Here is a 14,354-nt window from a genome sequence, read left to right on the forward strand (position 1 = left end):
CTCTATAACCCTAGCGTCACCGAACCTTAAGTGTGTAGACCCTACGGGTTCGGGAGACATGCAGACATGACCGAGATGACTCTCCGGTCAATAACCAACAGCGGGATCTGGATACCCATGTTGGCTCCCACATGTTCCACGATGATCTCATCGGATGAACCACGATGTCAAGGACTTAATCAATCCCGTATACAATTCCCTTTGTCTATCGGTACGATACTTGCCCGAGATTCGATCGTCGGTATCCCAATACCTCGTTCAATCTCGTTACCGGCAAGTCACTTTACTCGTACCACAATGTATGATCCCGTGATCAACCACTTGGTCACATTGAGCTCATTATGATGATGCATTACTGAGTGGGCCCAGAGATACCTCTCCGTCATACGGAGTGACAAATCCCAGTCTCGATTCGTGCCAACCCAACAGACACTTTCGGAGATACCCGTAGTGCACCTTTATAGTCACCCAGTTACGTTGTGACTTTTGGCACACCCAAATCACTCCTATGGTATGCGGGAGTTGCATAATCTCATGGTCTAAGGAGATGATACTTGACATTCGGAAAGCTATAGCAAACGAACTACACGATCTTTGAGCTATGCTTAGGATTGAGTCTTGTCCATCACATCATTCTTCTAATCATGTGATCCCATTATCAATGACATCTAATGTCCATAGTCAGGAAACCATGACTATCTTTTGATCAACGAGCTAGTCAACTAGAGGCTCACTAGGGACGTGTTGTGGTCTATGTATCCACACATGTATCTGAGTTTCCTATCAATACAATTCTAGCATGGATAATAAACGATTATCATGAACAAGGAAATATAATAATAATCAATTTATTATTGCCTCTAGGGCATATTTCCAACAGTCTCCCACTTGCACTAGAGTCAATAATCTAGTTCACATCGATATGTGATTAACACTCAAGGTCACATCCCCATGTGACTAACACCCAAAGAGTTTACTAGAGTCAATAATCTAGTTCACATTTACCATGTGATTAACACTCGATGAGTTCTGGGTTTGATCATGTTATGCTTGTGAGAGAGGTTATAGTCAACGGGTCTGAACCTTTCAGATCCGTGTGCGCTTTACAAATCTCTATGTCATCTCCTAGATGCAACTACTACGCTACATTTGGAGCCATTCCAAATAACTGTTCTACTTGGAGCTATTCTAAATTGTTGCTCCATTATACGTATCCGGTATCTCTACTCAGAGCTATCCGGATAGGTGTTAAGCTTGCATCGACGTAACCCTTTACGACGAACTCTTTTACCACCTCCATAATCGAGAAAATTCCTTAGTCCACTAGTTACTAAGGATAACTTTGACCGCTGTCTTGTGATCCATTCTTGGATCACTCTTGTACCCCTTGACTGACTCATGGCAAGGCACATTTCAGGTGCGGTACACAGCATAGCATACTGTAGGGCCTATGTCTTAAGCATAGGGGACGACCTTCGTCCTTTCTTTCTATTCTGCCGTGGTCGAGCTTTAAGTCTTAACTTCATACCTTACCACTCAGGCAAGAACTCCTTCTTTGACTGATCCATCTTGAACACCTTCAAGATCATGTCAAGGTATGTGCTCATTTGAAAGTACCATTAAGCGTTTTGATCTATCCTCATAGATCTTGATGCTCAATGTTCAAGTAGCTTAATTCAGGCCTTCCATTGAAAAACACTTTCAAATAACCCTATATGCTTTCCAGAAATCCTACGTCATTTCTGATCCATAATATGTCAACAACATATACTCATCAGAAATTCTATAGTGCTCCCACTCACTTCTTTGGAAATACAAGTTTCTCATAAACTTTGTATAAACCCAAAATCTTTGATCATCTCATCAAAGCGTACATTCCAACTCCGAGATGCTTACTCCAGTCCTTAGAAGGATTACTGGAGCTTTGCATACTTATTAGCATCTTTCAGGATTGACAAAACCTTCCGGTTGTATCACATACAACCTTTCCTCAAGAAAATCGTCGAGGAAACAATGTTTCGACATCCTATCTGCAAGATTTCATAAATAATGCAGTAATCGCTAATATAATTCCAACAGACTCTTAGCATCGCTACGAGTGAGAAAGTCTCATCGTAGTCAACTCCTTGAACTTGTCGGGAAACATCTTAACGACAAGTCGAGCTTTCTTAATGGTGACATTTACCATCATTGTCCGTCTTCCTTTTAAAATCCATCTGTACTCAACAGCCTTACGACCATCAAGTAGTTCTTCCAAAGTCTACACTTTGTTTTCATACATGGATCCTCTCTCGGATTTTATGGTCTTGAGCCATTTATCGGAATCCAGGCCCACCACCGCTTCTCCATAGCTCGTAGGTTCATTGTTGTCTAGCAACATGACTTCCAAGACAGGGTTACGTACCACTTTGAAGTAGTACGCATCCTTGTCGACCTACGAGGTTTGGTAGTGACTTGATCTGAAGTTTCATGATCACTATCATAAGCTTCCACTTCAATTGGTGTAGGTGCCACAGGAACAACTTCCTGTGCCCTGCCACACACTAGTTGAAGAGACGGTTCAATAACCTCATCAAGTCTCCACCATCCTCCCACTCAATTCTTTCGAGAGAAACTTTTCCTCGAGAAAGGACCCGATTCTAGAAACAATCCCTTATTGCTTTTGAATCTGAGACAGGAGGTATACCCAACTGTTTTGGGTGTCCTATGAAGATGCATTTATCCGCTTTGGGTTTGAGCTTATCAGCCTGAAACTTTTTCACATAAGCGTCGCAGCCCCAAACTTTTAAGAAATGACAGCTTAGGTTTTCTCTAAACCATAGTTCATACGGTGTCATCTCATCGGAATTATGTGGTGCCCCTTTTTAAAGTGAATGTGGTTGTCTCTAATGCCTAACCCATAAACTATCATGGTAATTCGATAAGAGACATCATGGTATGCATCATATCCAATAGGGTGCAGTTATGATGTTCGGACACACCATCACACTATGGTGTTCCAGGCTGTATTAGTTGTGAAACAATTTCCACAATGTCTTAATTCTGTGCCAAACTCGTAATTCAGATATTCATCTCTATGATCATATCATAGATATTTTATCCTCTTGTCACGACGATCTTTCAACTTCACCCTGAAATTACTTGAACCTTTCAATAATTCAGACTCGTGATTCATCAAGTAAATATACTCAACATCTACTCAAATTATCTGTGAAGTAAGAGCATAACGATATCCACTACACGCCTCAGCACTCATTGGACTGCACACATCAAAATGTATTACTTCCAACAAGTTGCTTTCTAGTTCCATTTTACTGAAAACGAGGCTTTCAGTCATCTTGCCCATGTGGTATGATTTGCATGTCTCAAGTGATTCAAAATCAAGTGAGTTCAAACGGTCCATTTGCATGGAGTTTCTTCATGCATATACACCAATAGACATGGTTCGCATGTCTCAAACCTTTTAAAAAAAAGAGTGAGCCCAAAGATCCATCAACATGGAGCTTCTTCATGCGTTTTATACCGATATGACTTACGTGGCAGTGCCACAAGTAGGTGGTATTATCATTACTATCTTATATCTTTTGGCATGAACATGTGTATCACTACGATCGAGATTCAATAAACCATTCATTTTAGGTGTAAGACCATCGAAGGTATTATTCAAATAAACAGAGTAACCATTATTCTCCTTAAATGAATAACCGTATTGTGATAGACGTAATCCAATCATGTCTATGCTCAACGCAAACACCAAATAACAATTATTTAGGTTTAACCCCAATCTCGATGGTAGAGGGAGCGTGCGATGCTTGATCATATCAACATTGGAAACACTTCCAACACATATCGTCATCTCACCTTTAGCTAGTCTCCGTTTATTCCGTAGCTTTTATTTCGAGTTACTAACACTTAGCAACCGAACCGGTATCTAATACCCTGGTGCTACTAGGAGTACTAGTAAAGTACACATTAACATAATGTATATCCAATATACTTCTATCGACCTTGCCAGCCTTCTTATCTACCAAGTATCTAGGGTAATTCTGCTCCAGTGGCTGTTCCCTTTATTACAGAAGCACTTAGTCTCGGGTTTGGGTTCAACCTTGGGTTTCTTCACTAGAGCAGCAGCTGATTTGCCGTTTCATGAAGTATCCCTTCTTGCCCTTGCCCTTCTTAAAACTAGTGGTTTCACTAACCATCAACAATTGATGCTCCTTCTTGATTTCTACTTTCGCGGTGTCAAACATCGCGAGTATTTCAAGGATCATCATATCTATCCCTGATATGTTATAGTTCATCACGAAGCTCTAGCAGCTTGGTGGTAATGACTTCGGAGAAACATCACTATCTCATCTGGAAGATCAACTCCCACTTGATTCAAATGATTGTTGTATTCAGACAGTCTGAGCACAAGCTCAACAATTGAGCTTTCCTCCCTTAGTTTGCAGGCTAAGAAAATCGTCAGAGGTCTTATACCTCTTGACGTGGGCACGAGCCTGAAATCCCAATTTCAGCCCTCAAAACATCTCATATGTTTTGCGACGTTTCAAAAACGTCTTCGGTGCCTCAACTCTAAACCGTTTAACTGAACTATCACGTAGTTATCAAAATGTGTATGTCAGATGTTCGCGACATCCATAGACGATGTTCGAGGTTTAGCACACTGAGCGGTGCATTAAGGACATAAGCCTTCTATGAAGCAGTGAGGACAATCCTCAGTTTACGGACCTAGTCCGCATAATTCTACTATCAACTTTCAACTAAATTTTCTCTAGGAACATATCTAAATAGTAGAACTAAAGCGCGAGCTACGACATAATTTGCAAAATCCTTTTGACTATGTTTAGGATAAACAAGTTCATCTTATGAACTCCCACTCAGATAGACATCCCTCTAGTCATCTAAGTGATTACATGATCCGAGTCAACTAGGCCGTGTCCGATCATCACGTGAGACGGACTAGTCAACATCGGGGAACATCTTGATGTTGATCGTATCTTCTATACGACTCATGTTCGACCTTTCGGTCTTCTGAGTTCCGAGGCCATGTCTGTACATGCTAGGCTCGTCAAGTCAACCTAAGTGTTTCGCGTGTGTAAATCTGGCTTACACCCGTTGTATGTGAACGTAAGAATCTAACACCCGATCATCACGTGGTGCTTCGAAACACGAACTGTCGCAATGGTGCACAGTTAGGGGGAACACTTTCTTGAAATTTTAACGAGGGATCATCTTATTTACTACCGTCGTTCTAAGCAAATAAGATGTATAAACATGATAAACATCACATGCAATCAAATAGTGACATGATATGGCCAATATCATATTGCTCCTTTTGATCTCCATCTTCGGGGCTCCATGATCATCATCGTCACCGGCATGACACCATGATCTCCATCATCATGATCTCCATCATTGTGTCTCCATGAAGTTGTCTCGCCAACTATTACTTCTACTACTACAGCTAACGGTTAGCAATAAAGTAAAGTAATTACATGACGTTTATGTTGACACGCAGGTCATAAATAAATTAAGACAACTCCTATGGCTCCTGCCGGTTGTCATACTCATCGACATGCAAGTCGTGATTCCTATTACAAGAACATGATCAATCTCATACATCACATATATCATTCATCACATCCTTTGGCCATATCACATCACATAGCATACCCTGCAAAAACAAGTTAGACGTCCTCTAATTGTTGTTGCATGTTTTACGTGGCTGCTATGGGTTTCTAGCAAGAACGTTTCTTACCTACGCAAAAACCACAACGTGATATGCCAATTGCTATTTACCCTTCATAAGGACCCTTTTCATCGAATCCGATCCGACTAAAGTGGGAGAGACAGACACCCGCCAGCCACCTTATGCAACTAGTGCATGTTTGTCGGTGGAACCAGTCTCACGTAAGAGTACATGTAAGGTCGGTCCGGGCCGCTTCATCCCACGATGCCGCCGAATCAAGATAAGACTAGTAATGGCAAGCATATTGAACAAAATCAATGCCCACAACTACTTTGTGTTCTACTCGTGCATAGAAACTACGCATAGACCTAGCTCATGATGCCACTGTTGGGGAACGTAGCATAAATTCAAAATTTTCCTACGTGTCACCAAGATCTATCTATGGAGTCATCTAGCAACGAGGGAGGAGTGGATCTACATACCCTTGTAGATCGCGCGCGGAAGCGTTCAAGAGAACGGGGTTGATGGAGTCGTACTCGTCGTGATCAAAATCACCGATGATCCTAGCGCCGAACGGACGGCACCTCCGCGTTCAACACACGTACGGAGCAGCGACGTCTCCTCCTTCTTGATCCATCAAGGGGGAAGGAGAGGTTGATGGAGATCCAGCAACACGACGGCGTGGTGGTGGAAGTAGCGGGATTCCAACAGGGCTTCGCCAAGCACTGCGGGAGGAGGGAGGTGTGTCATGGGAGGGAGAGGGAGGCGCCAGGGCTTGGGTTTGGTTGCCCTCCCTTCCCCCCACTATATATAGGGCCAAGGGAGAGGGGAGGGTGCAGCCTTGCCCCTTCCTCCAAGGAAGGGTGCGGCCAAGGGGGGGAGGAGTCCATCCTCCCCAAGGCACCTCGGAGGTGCCTTCCCCCTTTAGGACTCTCCCCTCCTCTTGTCCCTTTGGCGCATGGGCCTCTAGGGGCTGGTTCCCTTGGCCCATGTAGGCCAAGGCGCACCCCCTACAGCCCATGTGGCCCCGGGCAGGGCCCACCCGGTGGACCCCGGACCCTTCCGGTGGTCCCGGTACAATACCGGTGACCCCGAAACTTGTCCCGATGGCCGAAATAGCACTTCCTATATATAATTCTTTACCTCCGGACCATTCCGGAACTCCTCGTGACGTCCGGGATCTCATCCGGGACTCCGAACAACTTTCGGGTTACCGCATACTAATATCTCTATAACCCTAGCGTCACCGAACCTTAAGTGTGTAGACCCTACGGGTTCGGGAGACATGCAGACATGACCGAGATGACTCTCCGGTCAATAACCAACAGCGGGATCTGGATACCCATGTTGGCTCCCACATGTTCCATGATGATCTCATCGGATGAACCACGATGTCAAGGACTTAATCAATCCCGTATACAATTCCCTTTGTCTATCGGTACGATACTTGCCCGAGATTCGATCGTCGGTATCCCGATACCTTGTTCAATCTCGTTACTGGCAAGTCTCTTTACTTGTTCCGTAACACATCATCCCGTGATCAACTCCTTGATCACATTGTGCACATTATGATGATGTCCTACCGAGTGGGCCCAGAGATACCTCTCCGTTTACACGGAGTGACAAATCCCAGTCTCGGTTCGTGCCAACCCAACAGACACTTTCGGAGATACCCGTAGTGTACCTTTATAGCCACCCAGTTACGTTGTGACGTTTGGCACACCCAAAGCACTCCTACGGTATCCGGGAGTTGCACAATCTCATGGTCTAAGGAAATGATACTTGACATTAGAAAAGCTTTAGCATACGAACTACACGATCTAGTGCTATGCTTAGGATTGGGTCTTGTCCATCACATCATTCTCCTAATGATGTGATCCCGTTATCAACGACATCCAATGTCCATGGTCAGGAAACCGTAACCATCTCTTGATCAACGAGCTAGTCAACTAGAGGCTTACTAGGGACATGGTGTTGTCTATGTATCCACACATGTATCTGAGTTTCCTATCAATACAATTCTAGCATGGATAATAAACGATTATCATGAACAAGGAAATATAATAATAATCAATTTATTATTGCCTCTAGGGCATATTTCCAACACAGAATTTCCTGGCGGACTCTCCGGGCTGTTGAACTATATGGCTTAAGTCGTCAGCGTCCGAAGGTCGAACAAAGGTACCTTGGAAGTTATCAAGGAAGGCCTCTTCTAAGTCCTCTCAGCTGCCAATAGAATTTTCAGGCAGACTGTTGAGCCAATGCCGAGCTGGCCCCTTGAGTTTTAAAGGGAGGTATTTGATGGCGTGGAGGTCATCGCCGCGGGCCATATGAATGTGGAGAATGAAGTCTTCGATCCACACCGCGGGGTCAGTGGTTCCATCATATGATTCTATATTCACGATTTTGAACCCTTCTGGGAATTCATGATCCATGACCTCATCAATGAAGCAATGAGGGTGTGCGGCACCTCTATATTGGGTCGTATCGCGATGTAGCTCTGATGGAGTCCGTCTGCGGTTTTCAGCCCGCGCATGACTAAGTTTGTCACGTCCGAATAGGTGGCCGTCGTCGCGTGTCGAGGCACGCCGTCGTGATCCGTAGATTGATCTGGTATGTCCTGCTTTATTATTCAGGTTTTGCCGGAGGTCATAGGTACGGTGGGCTAATTTACCTCTACCTGTGCGATGAGGCGGGGCGGGGTGGTGTTCGACATGAGTTGCCGTTTTGTCCCGACCACGTGGTGGTCGGCCAGCCGCATTGTACGATGGTGGTATGTATTCCAGCGCCTCCTCGTCAAACTGAGGTAGCAATTTGCGCTTTGGGTAGCTTTTGGTTGGGCGCTTGAGGCCGTATTCTTCGGCTGCTAGGATAGCGGTCCATTTATCATTGAGCAGATCTTGATCAGCTTGAAGCTGCTGCTGCTTCTTTTTCAAGCTCCTTGTAGTGGCTATTAGCTGGCGCTTGAAGCGCTCCTGCTCAAGAGGTTCCTCAGGCACGATGAAATCGTCGGTGCCGAGGCTCACCTCATCCTCGGAGAGCGGAAGATAACTTTTGTCCTCCGAGTCTTCGTGCGTGGCCTGTTTACCAGGGCTAACCTTCCCATCTTCCCGTTCATCTTGTTCATTAGCTGTTTCAACAGGGTCTTTGTTGTCTTCGGCACCTTCTGGAGTGTTATCTTCTCATGTGCTGGTGTTGCTGTCTTGACTGCGGCGTGACTTAGAGCGGCGCCGCTGACGCCGATGCTTGGATTGTATTTTGGAAGGTTTATCCTCAGCTGGATCTTCCTTGTCATCGCCGCTGTTCTCCTTTGGTGCATCCACCATGTATACATTATACGAGGAAGTGGTCGTCCAGCGTCTGGTGAACGGCAAGTTCTTGGCCTCTTCTTCTTTGGCATCATCGTCCATACTGTCGATGTCCTCGGAGTCATAATCAAGTGTGTCGGTTAAATCCTCGACCGTGGCTATGAAGTGGGTGGCGGGTGGGGAGCAAAATTCTCCATCGTCAGCCCCTAGTTCGAAACGGATATAGTTCGGCTGTGAGTCCTCCGCCAAGGACAGGTTCTTTAATGAGTTTAGCATGTCGCCCAAAGGCATGTGCTGGAAGATGTCTGCGGTGCTGAATTCGAAGATCGATAAACGATCAAGTTCGGCGTCCGCGGGCTCACATGGTTCAAAACTTACGGCCGGAAACGAGTCCGGAGTTCCGGTGGCACATGTATCGTGTGAGATCAAGTCTATGTGCGGCTCCAACACCATGGAATCTATGGCCTTAGTGGTGGGGTCGATCCTCCCATCCTTGGATGGCGCAGTCTGCTCTGGATCTAAGGCCAGAGCGGTTATGGGAGCTGTCTCCTAGATGCAGTCCGATGACAGATTTAGGTTATATCCCTCGGGGTGACCAGGAGTGGTAGCCGCGTTCTCGAATCCGGTGAAGATCAAGTCTCCACGGATGTCCGCAACATAGTTCAAGCTCCCAAATCTGACCTGATAGCCAGGGGCGTAGCTTTCGATCTGCTCCAGATGGCCGAGCGAGTTGGCCCGCAGAGCAAAGCCGCCGAACACGAAGATCTGTCCGGGGAGGAAGACTCCCGCTTGGGCAGCATCATTATAGATGGTTGAAGGATCCATCGAACCTCTTGATGACGGCATAGTGGAACTCTCAATGAAAGCACCAATGTCGGTGTCAAAACCGACGGATCTCGGGTAAGGGGTCCTGAATTGTGCGTATAAGGTCGATGGTAACAGGAGAAGGGGACACAATGTTTTACCCAGGTTCGGGCCCTCTCTATGGAGGTAATACCCTACGTCCTGCTTGATTGATCTTGATGAATATGAGTATTACAAGAGTTGATCTACCACGAGATCGTAATGGCTAAACCCTAGAGGTCTAGCGTGTATGGCTGTGATAATGTCTCTCTCTCCCTCCGGACTAAGTCCTCCGGTTTATATAGACACCGAGAGGATCTAGGGTTACAGAAGGTCGGTTACAAAGAAAGGAATCTACATATTCGGTCGCCAAGCTTGCCTTCCACGTCAAGGAGAGTCCCATCCGGACACGGGTGCAGTCTTCGGTCTTCGTATCTTCACAGCCCATCAGTCCGGCCCATGGATAATAGATCGGACGCCCGAGGACCCCTTAGTCCAGGACTCCCTCACTCGCCGCCTCCACCCACTTGGTCGGAGGAGGCCTACATGTGGACCGGCGTGTACCGCGAGTGGGTGACCGCGCCTCCGGTCCACTACGCCGGAGAAGGAGACAACCCACCTTGAGCGCTAGAAGGTGCACTGGCTCGCCGAGGAGGAGGCCGATGGTGATTGGCAGATGCATTGGGAGGAGCTTCTGCAACGCGACGCGGAGGCTCTACGGCTCGAGGAGTAGGAGGAGGAGCGCGCTCGGCGAGCCGCAATGCCACCGCCCCTACAGACACCGGAGGAGGCTACCCTGGTAGCGTACCAAGCGGCGTTCGGGTGGGCTGGCCCTGCTCCCGTCTTCATCGACATCACCGGCGGCGATGGTGACGTAAAGGGCAAGGGCAAAGCGGAGGACGTCTAGGGCAGCGTGCGGGCGCAAAAAATTTATGTTTTAATTAATGTTTAATTAGGTTTAAGTGGACTTTGGCTAGCGGTTGACCGGCCACTTTAATGTTTAATTATGTTTATTTCCGTGACCCTTTTTTTCTATGCTGCCAGATTTGGGTCTGGCTCCCATTGGGCGGTCAAGCCGACCCATATGAAAATGCGGACGCGCACGTCCTCCTGGCCGACCCAAACGGACGGAAAGCGGACAAAACGTGCGTCTGTTTGGGTCGCCGTGTTGGAGTTTCTTTTAGTAGCTTAGATTTTTGGTCGTTTGACGTCATGGTTTTGGCAAAGGCAACGGTGGCGCCGAATAATAAAGCTTCGGATCCTTTCTCGACATGGAGTTCTGCTTGTTGGCAGGTGATGGATCTGGTTGCTAGTCTGTTCAAGTGGGAATGGTGTGGCGGCGACGACATCCCTATGATGGACTTGTACCCTCAGGCTCTAACGAAGTTTGCTCCAGCATCACCGCAGGCTTGGGAGGTAGTTGAGGGGCAGATTCAGATTGTGGTATGTGTCGACGACAACTGGATGACGATGGTTCATGTGCTTGGTTCATGGTAGGCGACTGGTTATGGTTTCCTTCTCCTACATCATCGTTGGGTGGGATGCCAGATCTGGAGTTTGATGGCGTGTTAGAGTGCTGCTTCGACCAGATTCTTTCAATGACAATGACTTCGGCTTTGGTAGGCTACTTTGGATGTCCAAAAGGCTGCATACCAGTGATAGATATGTGCCGAGCTCAGGTGAAGAGGTCATCCACCACATTTCTATTAATGGTTGCTGCTGGTGGTGCAAGAGACAGATGACGGGCATTGGCGTCAAGCTCAGGGGTTCTTCGGTCTTGAATGTATGCACCTTCTTGGCTGCCAATGCTTTATGTAAAGGTTAGAGTTCTACAACTTTTCAGTTTTTTAAGGTCGGTAACTTAATTCTTATTATATGAAATGAGAACACCATGATAAAAAAGTGCTATGGCTTTTACTAGGTCAGGCTGGCAAAAGTAATAGTGAGTGAGGACCATATTTCGAGATTCTGATGTGTTTTCATGTCTAGAGTACGTTTTGCCATCAAAGCAAACCCCGTATAGAAAAGTTGCCTCCTGAGTCGCTCGTTTGGGTGACTCCGTAGGTCACATAAACCAGGACTTGAGGGCAACTCCAACAATGTACACCAAAACGGACACCACCAACATCGATAGGTTGGGAGACTTGGGCGACGACACCACTATTTGAAGCTACCGTCGGATTCGAGGAGTGCGCAAAGAACCACTTGCTCCTGTGGGACTTGCCCATATCGACGGTCAGTTGTGGAGGTGTGTGGAGGAGAGGAGGTGAGAGGAGCAATGGTGGTGTGGGTAGGGCATTGTGTCTAGCGACCGACTTAAATAGCTGGGACAGGTGGACCAACGCCACTTTAATGCATGCACATCGGCTAGAGTAGGCCTCTCGGTCGCCACTTCGGAGTGAATGTTGGTCGGCTAGTCCTCTGGTCATGTCCGTCTGACCAACATCAATGCAGGTAGGCATCCGTCCGGTCGTGTCTGCTTTGAGCAGCATGAATGCAGGAGGAGGGTTCGAGAGAACACGTGTCAGCAAAGGTTTTTGGGTGGGCCAAGCGTGTCATATGCATACCTGGCGGAGATCTAGGCATCCACAAACTACCCCTACGTTTGGTTCTGATTTGTGGGATTTTGGAAGTTCGGACCAGTCCGGACAAATTTGGTGATGGGCATTGGATGGCAAAAGATGTCCGGACTGTCCGATACAAACATTTAGAAGTGATTTGGTGTATCGCGTTGAAGTTGCCCTGGCAAGTATGTGCTCTGGATCTTAGCTCGCCGATGACTTTGCCATCCCACAGTGGTAGCGGCACCACCTTTCTGTCAAAGGTGGAAGGTGTTCCTCAGATATGTTCCTTCGCGGGTGAGGAGGCGACTTCTGCAGGAGTGTGGGTGGCGGCAATTGACTCCATGGATCTAGGCACTACTGTGAGGCAACACAATGTCGATAGTGTGTTGCATCAATAGCTAGATGATAACCCACAAGTATAGGGGATCGCAACAGTTTTCGAGGGTAGAGTATTCAACCCAAATTTGTTGATTCGACACAAGGGGAGCCAAAGAATATTCTCAAGTATTAGCAGCTGAGTTGTCAATTCAACCACACCTGGAAACTTAATATCTGTAGCAAAGTGTTTAGTAGCAAAGTAATATGATAGTAGTGATAACGGTAACAAAAGGTAACGGTAGTAAAAGCAATGTTTTTGGTATTTTGTAGTGATGATAGCAATAGCAATGGAAAAGTAAATAAGCGAAGAACAATATATGGAAAGCTCGTTGGCAATGGATTGGTGATGGAGAATTATGCCGGATGCGGTTCATCATGTAACGGTCATAACCTAGGGTGACACAGAACTAGCTCCAGTTCATTGATATAATGTAGGCATGTATTCCGAACATAGTCATACGTGCTTATGGAAAAGAACTTGCATGACATCTTTTGTCCTACCCTCCCGTGGCAGCGGGGTCCTTACGGAAACTAAGGGATATTAAGGCCTCCTTTTAATAGAGAACCGGAACAAAGGATTAACACATAGTGAATACATGAACTCCTCAAACTACGGTCATCACCGGTAAGTATCCCGATTATTGTCACTTCGGGGTTAACGGATCATAACACATAATAGGTGACTATAGACTTGCAAGATAGGATCAAGAACACTCATATATTGATGAAAACATAATAGGTTCAGATCTGAAATCATGGCACTCGGGCCCTAGTGACAAGCATTAAGCATAGCAAAGTCATAGCAACATCAATCTTAGAACACAGTGGACACTAGGGATCAAACTCTAACAAAACTAACTCGATTACATGATAGATCCCATCCAACCCATCACCGTCTAGCAAGCTTACGATGGAATTACTCACGCACGGCGGCGAGCATCATGAAATTGGTGATGGAGGATGGTTGATGATGACGATGGCGACGGATTCCCCTCTCCGAAACCCCGAACGGACTCCAGATCAGCCCTCCCGAGAGGTTTTAGGGCTTGGCGGCGGCTCCGTATCATAAAACACGATGATTTCTTCTCTCTGATTTTTTTTCTCCCCGAAACTCAATATATGGAGTTGGAGTTGGAGTCGGAGAGGCAACAGGGGGCCCACAAGGTAGGGGGCGCGCCCCCACCCTCGTGGAGAGGTGGTGGGCCCCTGGCCTTCATCTTTTGCAGGTATTTTTCTTATTTTCTGAAAAGTGGCTCCGTGAAGTTTCAGGTCATTCCGAGAACGTTTGCCCCTTCACATAAATAACACCATGGTAATTATGCTGAAAACAGCGTCAGTCCGGGTTAGTTCCATTCAAATCGTGCAAGTTAGAGTCCAAAACAAGGGCAAAAGTGTTTGGAAAAGTAGATACGTTGGAGACATATCACTAGACCTACCAGGTTTATCTCAATTTGTAGTTCAGATGGCTGGCAGTTGGTTGTAGGTGGTACACTTGAGGTAGATCACACTAATAGTCAGACGGGTGTTTGCCATGCCATCCAGTTTGGTGTGAAGCAGCACATGTCTTGT

The sequence above is a fragment of the Triticum aestivum genome, chromosome 4A, assembly GCF_018294505.1.
Source record: "Triticum aestivum cultivar Chinese Spring chromosome 4A, IWGSC CS RefSeq v2.1, whole genome shotgun sequence".
NCBI classification, from domain to species: Eukaryota; Viridiplantae; Streptophyta; class Magnoliopsida; order Poales; family Poaceae; genus Triticum; species Triticum aestivum.